The 15,222-nt window shown below is 41.2% G+C and overlaps 1 protein-coding gene across 1 annotated transcript in view; it reads left to right on the top strand.

Moving 5' to 3' along the window:
* The window catches only part of LOC124718778 (angiotensin-converting enzyme-like), a 480,801-nt gene that overhangs the window by 129,189 nt on the left and 336,390 nt on the right, over positions 1-15,222 (top strand). The window lies entirely within an intron of this gene.

The following is a 15,222-nucleotide window of genomic DNA, read 5'->3' as shown; positions in this document are numbered from 1 at the left end:
AGGAATGTGTCAATAAAGTTTCCCCTTCCTGGGACAATGAATTCACGGTGTTCTTATTTCAATTTCCAGGAGTGTATTTTGTCATTTGTAGACAACCAAGGTCTAGCCTTTTTCCAATTATGGAAATGTGATAAAGCAACACTATCCCCTTACATAATTTCAAGCCTTGTGTTACTCATATTCTCCTCAAAGTTCTCAGTCACCAAAGATGCACTATCTTTATCTTTGTTAGTATTGTCATTGGCGTTTTGTTTTTTAGATTGACCGTCTATTTTAAATCTTTTGGCACCGCTGTTAGTATGCTGTAATTGTTGCTCACACTTCCGGGAAAGCGCTCCTCTTCAGGTATAACGAAATTTTGCTTTATTTTTAAGATTCCATAGTTATTACAGGCCTGCACGCACTCACCAACAATGCTACTTGCCTCGCAAGCTCACAAGCAACTGACGTTGGAGTTAAGATTGAAGCAACGACGACACCACGAGAATGATGATTAGATTTGAAATATTTATAAACATTACGCTTTTTCCAAAATTAAACCGCAAACATGTTAATGTGAAAATACACTGAGGCGACAAAATTAATGGGATACGTCCTAACATCGTATCGTACCTCCTTTTCCTCGGCGGTCTGCCACAACTCCATGTGGCATGGACTCAGCAACTCGTCGGAAGTCCCCTGCTGCAGAAATACCGAGCCACGTTGCCTCTACTTCTTTTTTTTTTTTTATTGGTCATCAGTCTACTGACTGTTTGACGCTGCCCGCCACGAATTCCTCTCCTGTGTCAACCTCTTCATCTCAGAGTAGCACTTGCAACCTACGTCCTCAATTATTTGCTGGATGTATTCCAATCTCTGTCTTACTCTGCAGTTTTTGCCCTCTGCAGCTCCCACGTGTCTTAACAGATGTCCTATCATCCTGTCCCTTCTCCTTATCAGTGTTTTCCCCATATTCCGTCCCTTTCCGATTCTACGCAGAACCTCCTCATTTCTTACCTTACCAGTCCACCTAATTTTCAACATTCATCTGTAGCACCACATCTCAAATGCTTCGATTGTCTTCTGCTCCGGTTTTCTGTAACGTTCTCTGGCAGCACACATCCAAAGTGAAAGTTAAAAGAACATTTCGATGTATAATGCTCACTGTAACAAATAATTTATATGTATTTCTGTTAACTGAATTTCAAAAGGACACTCAATTTTGTGAGGAAAACGATAATTATGAATTTTGCTATTATAAATGATTATTCAGAGAGTGTGAAATACTATCTGTGGCGGAGGATGTGAAAACCGCCACAGAAGAAACGATATGTAATGAGAAATGACAAAGACTGTAGAAGAATTAGTTAAGATATAAATAGGCAATATATTGTAATAGAATCGCTTGTCTTCGGCACGGACTGAATGTGAGAGGAACCCGTGACGTTGCATTAGGCTCTTATGTGGTCTTCGTTTGTCATAAGTCGATGATCGACGCCATTTGTAGCTAGGATTGTAAAAGGTGTGTAAAGGTTTTAATTGCTTCTGTTAAAATATATTTATCTAGTAAAATCTGTTAAACACAATTACTGCAAGGTTCGCACCGAACATTACCCATTTTATTTAAGAAATTTCAGCGTGTTATTGGATATCGCTGGTGGTGCGGAGATGGGCCGCGAGCGAGCAGTCTGCCGCAGCGACAGATTTAAATATACCATCGCAATAACGACCACATCCTAAAAAGGGTACAGGTAGAGGTGAACGAAAGTAATAACGTGTTTCTTTTCACAGCATTCCAGACGCAGAATAAAAAGAGATAGTAGATTTTATATTGTGCATTCACAGGTGGATACAAGCTGCAGCTTTTGTAAATTGTAAATTTTCATTCAAAAAAGTGATAAATTCTGAACATATCGTAAAGTGTATTTAAAAGTGGACAATTTTCATGAGAGCTTAGCAATATAAAAAAAAGAAAACATTTTCATATAATAAAGATAGTCTTATCCTTCAAAGCTAGTCGGGGTGTATCCAATAAACAAAAATCCACTGCAACGTTAAAATGTTTGCTAAGTTCGATAGACAATAATATTTTCATTCTTGCACAAACAGCTTTAGTGAATCATTATTTTGGGAATATTCAAAGAAATTCATTTTTATTAGTCTGCAACAGAATATTTCATACGTAAACTAATAATCACAGATTAAAAATTTATTGCAACCTTTCATTTCTCATGTCCATCCATGTATATGTTAAGTTCAATCTCAATGGTTTCCCAGTCAAATTAAACGCAAAAAGCAAAGAAATTTTAAACCCAGACGGTCAACGCCCGAGTAATTAAAACAGACAGAGTCCATTAAATTTCCCACGGTCTATGCTTCACTACCATACAATGCTGTACTCCAGACGTACATTCTCAGAAGTTTCTTCCTCAAATTAAGGTTGATATTTGATATGTCCTTTTTCCATTGCTAGTATGCTTTTGATGTCCTCTTTGCTCCGTCCGTCATTGGTTATTTTACTGCCTAGGTAGCAGAATTCCTTAACTTCATTGACTTCGTGACCATCAATCCTGATGTTAAGTTTCTCGCTGTTCTCATTTCTACTACTTCTCATTACCTTTGTCTTTCTTCGATTTACTCTCAGTCCTTACTTTGTACTCATTAGACTGTTTATTCCTTTCAGCAGATCATGTAATTCTTCTTTAATTTCATCCAGGACAGCAATGTCATCAGCGAATCGTATCATTGATATCTGTTCGCCTTGAATTTTAGTTCCACTCCTGAACCTTTATTTTCATCATTTCTTCCTCGATGTACAGATTGAACTGTAGGGGTGAAAGGCTTCATCCTCGTCTTACACCCTTTTCAATACGAGCCCTTCGTTCTTGGTCGTCCACTCTTATTATTCCCTCTTGGCTGTTGTACATATTCTATATGATCCGTCTCTCCCTATAGCATACACCTACTTTTCTCAGAATTTCGAACATCTTACACCATTTTACATTGCCGAATGCTTTTTCCAGGGCGACAAATCCTATGAAAGTGTCTTGATTTTTCTTTAGCCTTGCTTCCATTATTAACCTCAACGTCAGAATTGCCTCTCCCGTGCCTTTACCTTTCCTAAAGCCAAACTGATCGTCACCTAGCGCATCCTCAGTTTTCTTCTGCATTCTTCCGGATGTTATTCTTGTAAGCAACTAGGATGCATGAGCTGTTAAGCTGATTGTGTGGATGATGCTTTTCCGAAAGTCAGATGGTATGTCGCCAGACTCATACATTCTACACACCAACCACCAACGTGAATAGTCGTTTTGTTGGCACTTCCCCCAATGATTTTAGAAATTCTGATGGAATGTTGTCTATCCCTTCTGTCTTATGAGATAAGAAGTCCTTCAAGGCTCTTTTAAATTCTGATTCTAATACTGGATCCCTTATCTCTTCTTAATCGACTCATGTTTCTTCTTCTATCACATCAGACAAATCTTCCCCCTCATAGAGGCTTTCAATGTATTCTTTACCAGCCATCCACTATCTCCTCTGCATTTAACAGTCGAATTCCCGTTGCACTCTTAATATTATCATCCTTGCTTTTAATGTCACTGAAGGTTGTTTCTACTTTCCTGTATGCTGAGTCTGCCTTCCGACAATCATATCTTTTTCGATGTCTTCACATTTTTCATGCAGCCATTTCGTCTTAGCTTCCCTGCACTTCCTATTTATTTCATTCCTCAGCTACTTGTATTTCTCTGAGTTTCCTGGAACATTTTTGTACTTCCTCCTTTCACCAATCACTTGAACTATTTCTTCTGTTACCCATGGTTTCTTCGCAGTTACCATCTTTGTACCTATGTTTTCCTTCCCAACTTCTGCGATACCCCTTTTTAGAGATGTCCATTCCTCTTCAACTGTACTGCCTACTCAGCTATTCCTTATTACTGTATCTATAGCCTTAGAGAGCTTCTTTGCGCATTGATTCTTCCTGACTAATGTCTTAAACTTCGTCTCGTGATGACTGGGTGTTGTGTGACGTCCTTAGGTTAGTTAGGTTTAAGTGGTTCTAAGTTCTAGGGGACTGATGACCATAGATGTTAAGTCCCATAGTGCTCAGAGCCATTTGAACCATTTTTTTTGTCTTAAACTTCAGCCTACTCTTATCAGTACTATATTGTGATCTGAGTCTACAACTGCTCCTGGGGTACGCCTAACAATCCAGTATCTGATTTCGGATTCTGTCTGACCATGATGTAATCTAACTGATATCTTCATGTATCATCCGGCCTTTTCCAAGTATCCTCCTCCACTTGTGATTATGACCAGAGTATTCGCTATTACTAGCTGAAACTTGTTACAGAACTCAATGAGTCCTCCTCCTCTTTCATTCCTTGTCCCAAGTCCATATTCTCGTGTAAACTTTTCTTCTACTATTTCCCCTACAACTGCATTCTAGTCTCCCATGACTATTAGATTTTCATCTCCCTTTACGTACTGTATTACCCTTTCAATATCCTCATATACTTTAACTATCTTCAGCTTGCGACCTTGGCGTTTACATCTGAACTATCGCTGTCGGTGTTGATTTGCTGTCGATTTTGATAATAACAACTCTATCACTAAACTGTCCACAGTAACACACTCTCTGCCCTACCTTCCTATTCATAACGAATCCTACACCTGTTATACCATTTTCTGCTGCTGATGATATTACCCTGAACTCATCAGACGAGAAATCCTAGTCTTCTTTTCACTTCACTGACCCCTACTATATATAGACTGACCCTTAGCATTTCCCTTTTCAGATTTTGTAGTTTCCCAATCACGTTCAAGCTTCTGACATTCCACGCTCCGACTCGTAGAACGTTATCCTTCCATTGATTATTCAATCTATTTCTGATGGTAGCCTCCCCCTTGGCGGTCCCCTCCCGGAAATACGAATGGGGGACTATCTCGGAATCTTTTGCCAATGGAGAGATCATCATGACACTTCTTCAATTACAGGCCACATGTCCTGTGGATACACGTTACGTGTCTTTAATGCAGTGGTTTCCATTGCCTTCTGCATCCTCATGCCGTTGATCATTGCTGATTCTTCCCCCTGCAGGGGTAGTTTCCCACCCCAAGGAAGCTCTGTTCGCTCCTCCGCCCTCTTTTGCAGGGCCGTTGGCAGATTGAGGATGGACTTCTTATACCGGAAGTCTTCGGCCGCCAATGCTGATTATTAAGGAGCGACGGGATTGGAACCCGGGACCGATGACGTTTTGATCGTGAATCAAAAACACTACCCCTGGACCACTGGCCTCTATAGCCGTAATTGCGAAAGTGTTGGCGGTACAGTATTTTGTGCACGAACTGACGTCTTCATGATGTCCTCTCGATGGGATTCATGGCGAGCGATCTGGGTATCCAAATCATTTGCTCGAATTATCCACAATGTTCTTGAAACCAATCGTGATCAATTGTGGCCTGGTGATATGGGGCATTGCCGTCCACAAAAATCCCATAGATGTTTGGGACCTCCAAGTACCCTGACATAACCATTTCGGTCCAATGATCCATGTAAACACAGCCCACACCATCGAGGAGCCCCCACCAGCTTGCACAATGCGTGTGTATTAATGAGACTGCCTAGGCACTCTTTATTGTGACGTGTGTGTCTCAAAGATCTGGATTTATCATCATACACTCATACAATGATGTACTACCTGTGACCTCACGTTTCAATACAGTGACCTCCTTGAGGGCGTGGTATTTTTTTTAATCAGTGTCCAAATGATCAGTGGGAGTCTTCTCGTTGTTGTTTACCAACTTTAATGCGAAGCCCAAGTCACAAATTTGTGAAAATACATAATACAAATACCTGTCAAGTATACGAGCCTCACTCAGCAGATGCTGTAGTCAACGCTTCAGCTTGCTGTCTGCTTGGCGCACTGCCGCCGCTGTGGATAATAATAGACGAGCGCGTGTGTCTCGACTGTGTGTGTGTGTGTGTGTGTGTGTGTGTGTGTGTGTGTGTGTGTGTGTTCCTCAGAGTAGACTCCGGTACCAGTCTGGGTGACGGGGTCCTCCAAGGGACGAGTCTGAAAGCTTCTCTAGATTTCAGTAGAAACGTTGATGTGTGTCCCCTGCATGCTCCAGAATGTTTATTGCCATGCCATATTGCATCGTATGTTTAACTTCATTCTGTTTTGTTTTCAGGTAAGTACCGCTGCTACTTCGACACAGCAAACCGTAAGTGATTCAACTTTTAAATTACTCTTTTCTAATTCTGGTACAACATGATTCGTCAACTTTGCACGAGTGGTAAGACACCTTAGTCTTTAGATGTGTTTACAAAACCTCGTTGTGGTGTTTTTCATAGTTGTCAGACGCTCTTTGTGGGAGCTGTTGATGGGCTTCCAGAGGAGGTTAGCAGGGAAACGTTTCTACATCTACATCTACGTGGTTACTCTGCAATTCACACTTCAGTGGCTGGCAGAGGGTTCAGTCGCAAGAAATTTTTTGCGCCAAAATTGTTCAAATGGCTCTGAGCTGTATGGGACTCAACATCTGAGGTCATCAGCCCCTAGAATTTAGAACTACTTAAACCTAACTAACGTAAGGACATCAGACACATCCATGCCCGAGGCAGGATTCGAACCTGCGACCGTAGCGGTCACGCGGTTCCAGACTGAAGCGCCGAGAACCACTCGGCCACATCGGCTGGCTTTTGCCCCAGATTCTTGTGTTCGATACAAGTGCTCCTCCGACGTCCCACGTAGAGTAAGCACGTGTGACGCTATGGGTGAGTTGTGAATTTACACCCACGGCTGCATTTACGCCTGCACATCACAGGCGACTTTACAGTGTATGACGGAGAGTACTTCCGCTACCATTGTAATTTCTCCGGTTTCTTATTGCATTAGCGAATATTGCGTCGCGAAAACGACTGCAGCAAAGATCCGCACGGAGCTCTCGTGTACTAATTGCTCGGATTCTTTTCTCCGCAGTCGTTTCGCGTGACGTGTGGGAGGAACTAATACACTCTAAGACAGAGGAAAACGACGCAACACGAAGGAGTTACGAAATTTCGTGACAAATTGATATTCGTACAAGTATCGACTGAAAATGCAGAATTATAAGCTTTGGCGCCCGGTGGACAAACGTGTGATGCTGCAGCGCAATTTCGCCACACAACTGGCAAGGACAGTAAACAGTGGACGTGTCGGTACCAGGAGATAAAGTCTTTGCGAATTTCTTTCCAGCATTTGAGGCAGAACGGGTATTTGCCCTCAAAGAAGCTGCTTGGAGTAATCGGCGAATCGCTCGACATTTGAGCAGGACCGATGCCACTATTCGCCGATGTTGGCAGGAACGGGTGAACACAGAGTCAAGATGGACGCGGTCCACCAAGAGAGAGGTGACAGAGAGAAAGGACCGAGCAATGGTCAAAGATACACTCAGAGCCACGGATTCATCGTTAAAATCGATCCGACATGCGGCTGGTGCTTCAGTGACCACAAAGACGACTAATAAGCGACTCACAGGAACGGGACGAAGTTCTCGGCGTTGTGCCGACTACCACTGACCTCTGTACACCGACAAGCCTGTTTGCACTGGTCCCGGGCGCATTCGGCCTGGAATCTCACTGACTGGAGCAGAAGTGTCTTTAGTGCTGAGTCTCGCTACGAACTCCGCCCCGATGACCAGGATAGACGTGTCTGGGGACGCCCGGGACAGCGGTGGGGTACCAGCCTGGCAGTGAGGAGTGCTGGTCTGGGGCGTCCTTCTCTTTTCATGTCGAGACCCCACGCATTGTCATCCGTGGCGACCTCCATAGAGTAAACATCTCTGGAGTGAGCATTCACATGCGCAGAACAGATTTTGTGTTGTCGACATACATTGCCGGCCTGGTCACGTGTTCTCGGGACGTCGTGTCTCGTGTGTTTGTCCGTATAGCACCCTGTATATTTAGAATGTCACTACATCCCTAATACAGACGGATTCTTTTCGTACGTGTCGTGGATTATTTATATATGTTGCGCAGACATTTTAACAGTATTCATTTGATACCGGGAATAAACCAGCTACGTAACTTTTAAGGACAAGTGATATTGCATTCTGCTTCTTTGCAATAGGTGACCCAGTTCAGATGCACTCGATTTTTGGTAGTTTTCGGTATGATACGGCACTTTATAGTATTACAGATCCTGACGTACATTTTTGCAGTGGTAGTTTTGCAAAACGACTTGACAGTACGCTTGTACCGAATTGGCCACACGTTAGCGATTATATCCCTGCTAATTCTTCCTTTTTTTCTCCTATTTCTCGTTTGCGACGTAAAGTACAATTTTTCTTACTGGTGACACTTTGAAGTATTTATTTAATGCATTTTACGTACTTTCTCCCAGTTTATTAAATAAATAGTAGACTGAGTAATCTATATACATGACGACAAGTCACTGATAAATGCATGGAGGATAGTATTTGCTGAAACAACTAGCCATTCCCCTTCCTGTTCCACTAGCAAATTTACGAGAGGAAGCGATTGTTTGTAAGCTTTTGTAGGAGCCGTAATATGTATTATATAGTCATAAAATCGTAGAAATATAGGTCTACAGAATCAAGCCTTAATTATAATGCGTCTCGAAAATTTTAAACACATACAGTGTCTCTTACTAATATGATAACTACTATTAGAGCTACATGGTATGTACCCATGAAAAGTTACTATCCCTCCTTTCACATATTTTTCTTTGCATCCGTAGCAACAACAGTAATTCACCATCGCTATTAAACTATCAACAAACGGTGAAACACAACAAAACCTCTTGATATTATAAACTTCAAACGCTACAGAAAGCACACACGCACAGCGAAGTCCCGAAAACACGTGACAGTCCTGATTTAATGTTGACAACATGCGCAGAACGCAATGCTCACTCCAGAGATATTTACTCTGTGGCGACCTCACAGCACGGCACTACGTCGACGATAATCTACGCCCAGTTTTGTTACCTTTCATGGCAAGATAATCCAGCCCGCACGCAGCGTGAGTTTGTCTCTGCGTCTCTGTCTCCAGTTGAGAACGTTTGAAGCACTATCGTTAGCCCCCCCCCCCCCCCCCCAAGTAGCTGGGGATTTTGACGAAAGACTACTACTGAAATATGTCGACTCAAGCCGGTGGATGGTCCATTTCCTGACAGGCCACGGGTCTTATCCGGTATGGGACTAACTAACGGTGAAGTATGCGTATGCGGAGGAACTGGGACATCAGAACATGTCACACCGCTGTGTAACACGCTAGCAAAAGTGAGACCAATACAGAGCGACAATGACATTGCCAGAACAATACGTAATCCCGATGGCTGGAACACAACAAATAGCGTAGCCGATATTGTATCGAACACTCTGCACGAAGAATACAAGCGCCAAATTCCATATGGAAGGAGGCGTAGACAAGTACAAACAACACAAAAAACCACGTGGGAGGACACAAACATCACCACAGATTCCGAAACCGAGGAAGGAACACTAAGTGAACATGACTTAGAAGGGATCAACATGTAAGGGACCAAAACCAACAATGCATGACACTGCATGCCACAACAATCATAAAACAATGAACACCAGCACCACATACTAAGACTGTAGTAATAAGGTAAAGTCGCTTGGGAGGAGAAGTCTCGAAGAACTTTTATTCCGAAGCTCCTTCTCCCCAGTGGCATCCTGCATAGTGTTTGGAGTATACTGCACACAAGCAGTAATCTATTGCTCGTCTTATTGTGTGCAGACAGAAGTATATTCTCTTCTCTGTTCAAAGCTACAATCAATGAATTTTATATATCAGAAATGTATTAAGTTATTTATGACATATGCATTCAAGTAGCAATGAACTATATTCTACTTCTACTAACAAGTTACAAACATAAGTGTATTTCTCATAAAAAGCGAAAATTCATGTATTCCATGTATGAAGTGCTCAATCAGCATTTAATCTGTATAATCTGTGTAAACATACATTAGCACAAACCATTTCAGATAATACCTCGAGGTTGTACAGAGACCTTTTCCATCTCAAATAGGTAGAAATAATCCATTATCAACCAACATGCTACTTAGACTCTATTACACAGCCAAATACAGCATATCACTTCCCTCTACATACTGCAAATTATTTTCACCACGCTCATTGTATTACATTTTTTTTATTTTTCTTTGACATTTGCATTATATAAATTACATTCTCATCAACTGGGTAGTAACACATTATATGGAACTATTTAACAATTGTTAAGCATTCAATTCGCTGTAACTTCAGAGAAATCTTTATACATTATGTTCTTTGTATTATTTTAAAAAAAATCATTAACAACTGTATACCAGGACGACTGTAACAAACAGAAGTCATTGCTATTAGACTCAGAAGCATCCGACCCACCTTACATTTCAAGACGGATGGTTACTCTTTGCTGTTAATAAAGTGAATAAATAAATAATAATAATGATCTGACGCGTCAGTTGGACAGAATTCGGCACGATGTCCCTCAGGAGGACATCCAACATTTCTACCAATCACTGTCGAGCCCAGCAATTACTTGCAACAAGGACAGAGGTGGACCAACGCGTTACTGACTTTCCCAGTTTGTGAAACTCTTTCTCTTGAATAAATAACCCATTTTGTTTTTCTGTACATTAACGGCAGTTTTGGCAGCTGCTTCCTTCATCGCTCAATTACATTTCCTGAGGAATGTCCCAGTCAGTCTAATTCCTTAAGGGGAGGTTTACTATCTTTTGGTTCAAAAAATCGATTTTTTTTTAAATTGCATTTTTGGATCCATAAAAGTGTTTAGAATCCACCCCTGAAACGGTTTTTCCGAATACGGAACGGAAATGTTTGTTTTTCGCGGTTGAACAAAAAGATGCACCTGCCTGAAATCGGCCTTTTCCATGCACCAGTTTTTTTCGGGAAAAATTATTCTATGTGGTTGCCCATGACTAAAACTGATAAAGTGATCAACAAGCTTACCACGTACTACGGCTTGGCAAACCGACGGCATTCCAATTCGGTGGAACAGATGAAGTAGTCAATTTGGGCAACGTATTTCCACAAGTGTTCGACGGATGACCACGCACAACACCAAAATCGTCCGGCTGGGGAAACTACGTGGTTGGTGCAAGTGGCGCATTGCAGAGGCTGCCGGACATCTGGACTAATATCAGCACTAACAGCCGGTCTCCAAAGAAGTTCAAAAAGTGATTCATCCGATCTACGAGGCCTTTCCGGAGGACGAGTTATTGTAATGGTGCTTGGGAGGAAACACGCAAAATTCAATTGAAAGTTTGATCGCGTTTGTTTGGAAGCTAGCCCCCAAGCATTTGCATTCTGGTGCGAAGACTGTGGAGATACCGACTTTTCTGCCAGTGAGCAGCTTCAGCGACGGGTATTCAGCAATTCTGAAGACCATGACAACGATGGACGTCAAACCGGGACTCTATTCCACGCAGTTGGCCAAGCATTCGGACGACCACCGGATTCAAGCGGCCGAAAACCGCTTGTCACCGGCCGTACGAGCGGCTCTGGAGCAGCGCAGGATGGCCCAGATGGAGCAGAACGTCCTCTACGATGAAGAGGAAGGACTAGTTTATGGACCCGCAATAGCACATTCAACGTAAGTTGCATAATATTGCATTTATATGTAGTCAAAACTTCAAACGCGTTTTTCTTGAAATGACCTTTTTCATCGCGCGTTATGATAACTTCAAATCTACTGAACCGATTGGCATGATTCTTTGTTTCCGACGAAGCCAACTAAATTTTCTAGGAGTTATACCACTTTTATTCTGATCCATCAACTATGAATATTTTTACGTGGCCAACGAAGTCAAAAAATCGATGAAAAAACTCTGTTTTTTTCAAATGGCCGCCTTTTGTTTCCTATGGTCCAAATAACGTAAGCGAGGTACAACTCCTAAAGAATCTTACATACTTCGCTAACGTCAACTCAATTTTGATTTCAGACGAGCCGGCTGACCTGTGACACACCGTGCGTGGAAGTCTACATCGAAATTTTGTATCGTTCCGACGGCACTTCCGCCTTTGCTCTTCTACATTTCCGGTCGAAAAAATTCCACTTCGTAGAGGAAATATCAATAAACCTTTTGACCAAATTTGACATTGATATCTATAACACATCGCGAGAAAAAAATTCTCAAAGAACATGCTTTTTTCGGGCCAAAGATAGTAAACCTCCCCTTAATGGCCGATTTTAAGTGACCGTCGCTGCGGACGGTTACCTCAGCCTTAGATCTTGGTGTATCAGCTATGTCGAGGTAGTTAGTTACCTGTTCAATAGATGATCTGAACGAATCTGTTATCGAAATAACGTAGAACGATTCAGTGTACAGAATATATATACTTCGTCAGCGTTAACATTAAAGACATATTTTTAGTCCTAATCATGCAGCTACACTTGAAAACTAGCTTTTTTCAACAGGTTACCTGTTTTAAACAAAAACTTGTCCATGGGATAGAAGTAATTGTCCAGAAGAAATGTTCTTAGTTTACACTGAAAACTTTCTTTCCTACCTGTCAGTTATTTTATGCTATTGGGGAGATGTCAAAATTTTTTATAACTGCTTTCTGAACTCCTTTCTGAGCCGGTAACAACTTTAATAATGTGGAACAAATGTCATTTTTTTCTCTGGTGTTGTAGGTGTGCGTGTTACTGTTATCCTCAAATTGTGATCGATTATTTATCACAAATTGCATTAGCGAGTCAATGCGTTGTAACGGCGCAGTTAAATGCCTAGCTTCATGATGACCGCGGCTGACCATCACATATTAGCCATACTGCTCGCTTTTGTGCAATCAGAACTTTCTTTCTAAGTGAGGAGTTACACCAGATAATTATTCTACATGACACTGTTGAGTGGAAACATGCAGATTATGCCAGGAGATTTGTTCGCTTGTCTCCAAGACTAGCTAAACTAACTGAGAAGCTCACTAATACGCTTCTTCCAGTCCAAGTTTTCATCAGTATATACACACAAAAATTTGGAGAATTTCCTATCTTTCCAACATTATCTAAACTATATAGTATAGCATTTTGCATTCGATCTGTTAAGCATGATTCAAACCTGTTGTGTGCAAAGGCATCGATTCCATGAAACTTGTAACTTGATCTATGCAATCAAACTTCTTGGAATTATCACAGAAAGTACTAACTGGCGATATTTTGTCATTTACGGCTTGTAGCTTTTGGATGAGACTGGTTGTTACAGTTGATTATTGTTTCGTGGCTTGTAAGCTAAAGATTTTATTTATCAGCCGCTTAAAATCATCGAAAAATATTTGGTCATAGTTCCCTACTTTTACATCCCTATCTCTGCCCCGGATATATTTGCCTTTTTTTGTTCTATGATAGGTGATTTTTCAGTCTGGTTAAATACTACCTCAAAACGACCCGATTCCCTTGGTCGTTTCTTAAATTTTTTTCTGAATTGAGAAAAATTGTGCAATTAATCGTCTCGGTTGCATAGATCTAACTTTATTCAACTATATTCTTATAGAAAAATTATGTTTTGCTTTCAGATACAAAGATAGTAAGTTTTGTGGTTGGTCGACACGCGAACATTCGACGACTAGTTGTTCGTATGAGAAACAATATTCTTTTAAATTCACTCTTTTCGAGTGATTGCCCATGAGCTTTACAATGAAGTGATAAAACTCATGGCATACCTCCAAATATCGTGTCGGACCCTCTCTTACCCAGCATTGCCCTGGCCCACAGTCTGTGTCTTCATCAGCCCAGTGCTTGCCTCCTCCTTTTCTTTCTCGCTTCTTTTGTCATTTGCTGAGCAGCTAACTCTGCTTCACGTAAACGACGTTCATCCAGTTACCGCAGTCCTTTAGCTGTGCTCTGTCCAAATCTTACCCCTAACTTCTCCAGAACCTTCTCTAGTTCCCACCATTAAAAGTTATTACAGCATCAGACAGTGCTAACTTCAGAGTCATAAGGCCAACAAATGTATTTATAGGCACACGGCACCACACAACTTTATTGATGCACTTATTCACATTCTGGGGCCTCCCATGTATATTTACACCAAGTGTTTGGTGGAGGTGGACACAAAGCATGACATGGCTTTTCATCGATTGATATTCGATGAAAGAAAGTGCTCCACACAGCTCTTTTTATCTTCTCTAGATTGTCACAGTTATCTCTAATGGCCTTCCCATTATATTCCGGTAATTCATCAATTACTTCGTGAACTAGTCTTCCAGCACATTTTGTTGTTTTGCCCTCAGACAGTTTTGTGCGACGCAGCTTGGTTTTTAGGTTACACATACATGTTCCCATCCTCTTCTTGTGTGTTTTTTTTTATTTTTAACTGAGACTTCAAAATTTTGTTAGTTTTAGCTTCAAAATTGTCTTAATAGCGACATTTTCAAAAAGCTTTTATCTTCTATTTCACCCCCTCACGAGTGAAATTTAAAGCGGTCCCTTCTGAACCGATGCTTACAGTATAAAATCCACACCCTCTCCAAATTTCAGTTTTCTATCCTTACGGATTTGGGCTAGGCCATGATGAGTCAGTGATTCAGTCTGACCCTATTTCACGCCGTTAGCGATTCAGTTTCCAAAAACAGTGAAACACTATTTTTTGTTTCTAACCGAGAAGCCAAATTCAAATTTTCGTGTATTTAGATTTAAAATGTTTTCATAATGAAATATTTCATTACACATTCATTCTTCTATCTCACCCCCTTAGGGAGTGAATTTACAAAAACACCGAGACACGTATTTTTCAAATTGTAACCGAGAAGTCAAGTACCAGTTTCCATAGACGTAGCTTTAAAAATACTTTAGTTGTTCATCAACAATGGTTTATTTTCGAGAAAACCTACACCACTATTTCACCACCATAGGCGTTAAATTTCCAAAAATGGTGAAGCAGGTGTTCCTTTGTTTCTGACCAAGAACCCAAATGCCAGTTTTCGTCGGTCCGGCTAAAAATTCCCGTTACATTTCTTATTTCACTACCTTAGGATTGGAATTTCCAAAAATTGCTTCTTAAACGATGCCTACAGTATAAGATACACACCCTCAGCAAATTTCAAGTTTCTATCCTCAGTGGTTTGGGGCGGGCGATGATGAGTTAGTCAGTCAGTGAGTGAGTGAGTCATTTAGTCGGGACATTGCCTTTTATTTACAGAGACTACACATTAGTGGAAAGTCATTCGGCAGTATTCTCAGGTAAGTGCAA

This window comes from Schistocerca piceifrons, chromosome 10, assembly GCF_021461385.2.
Source record: "Schistocerca piceifrons isolate TAMUIC-IGC-003096 chromosome 10, iqSchPice1.1, whole genome shotgun sequence".
In the NCBI taxonomy this organism is placed as follows: Eukaryota; Metazoa; Arthropoda; class Insecta; order Orthoptera; family Acrididae; genus Schistocerca; species Schistocerca piceifrons.
This window is presented reverse-complemented; position numbering and strand designations above follow the sequence as displayed.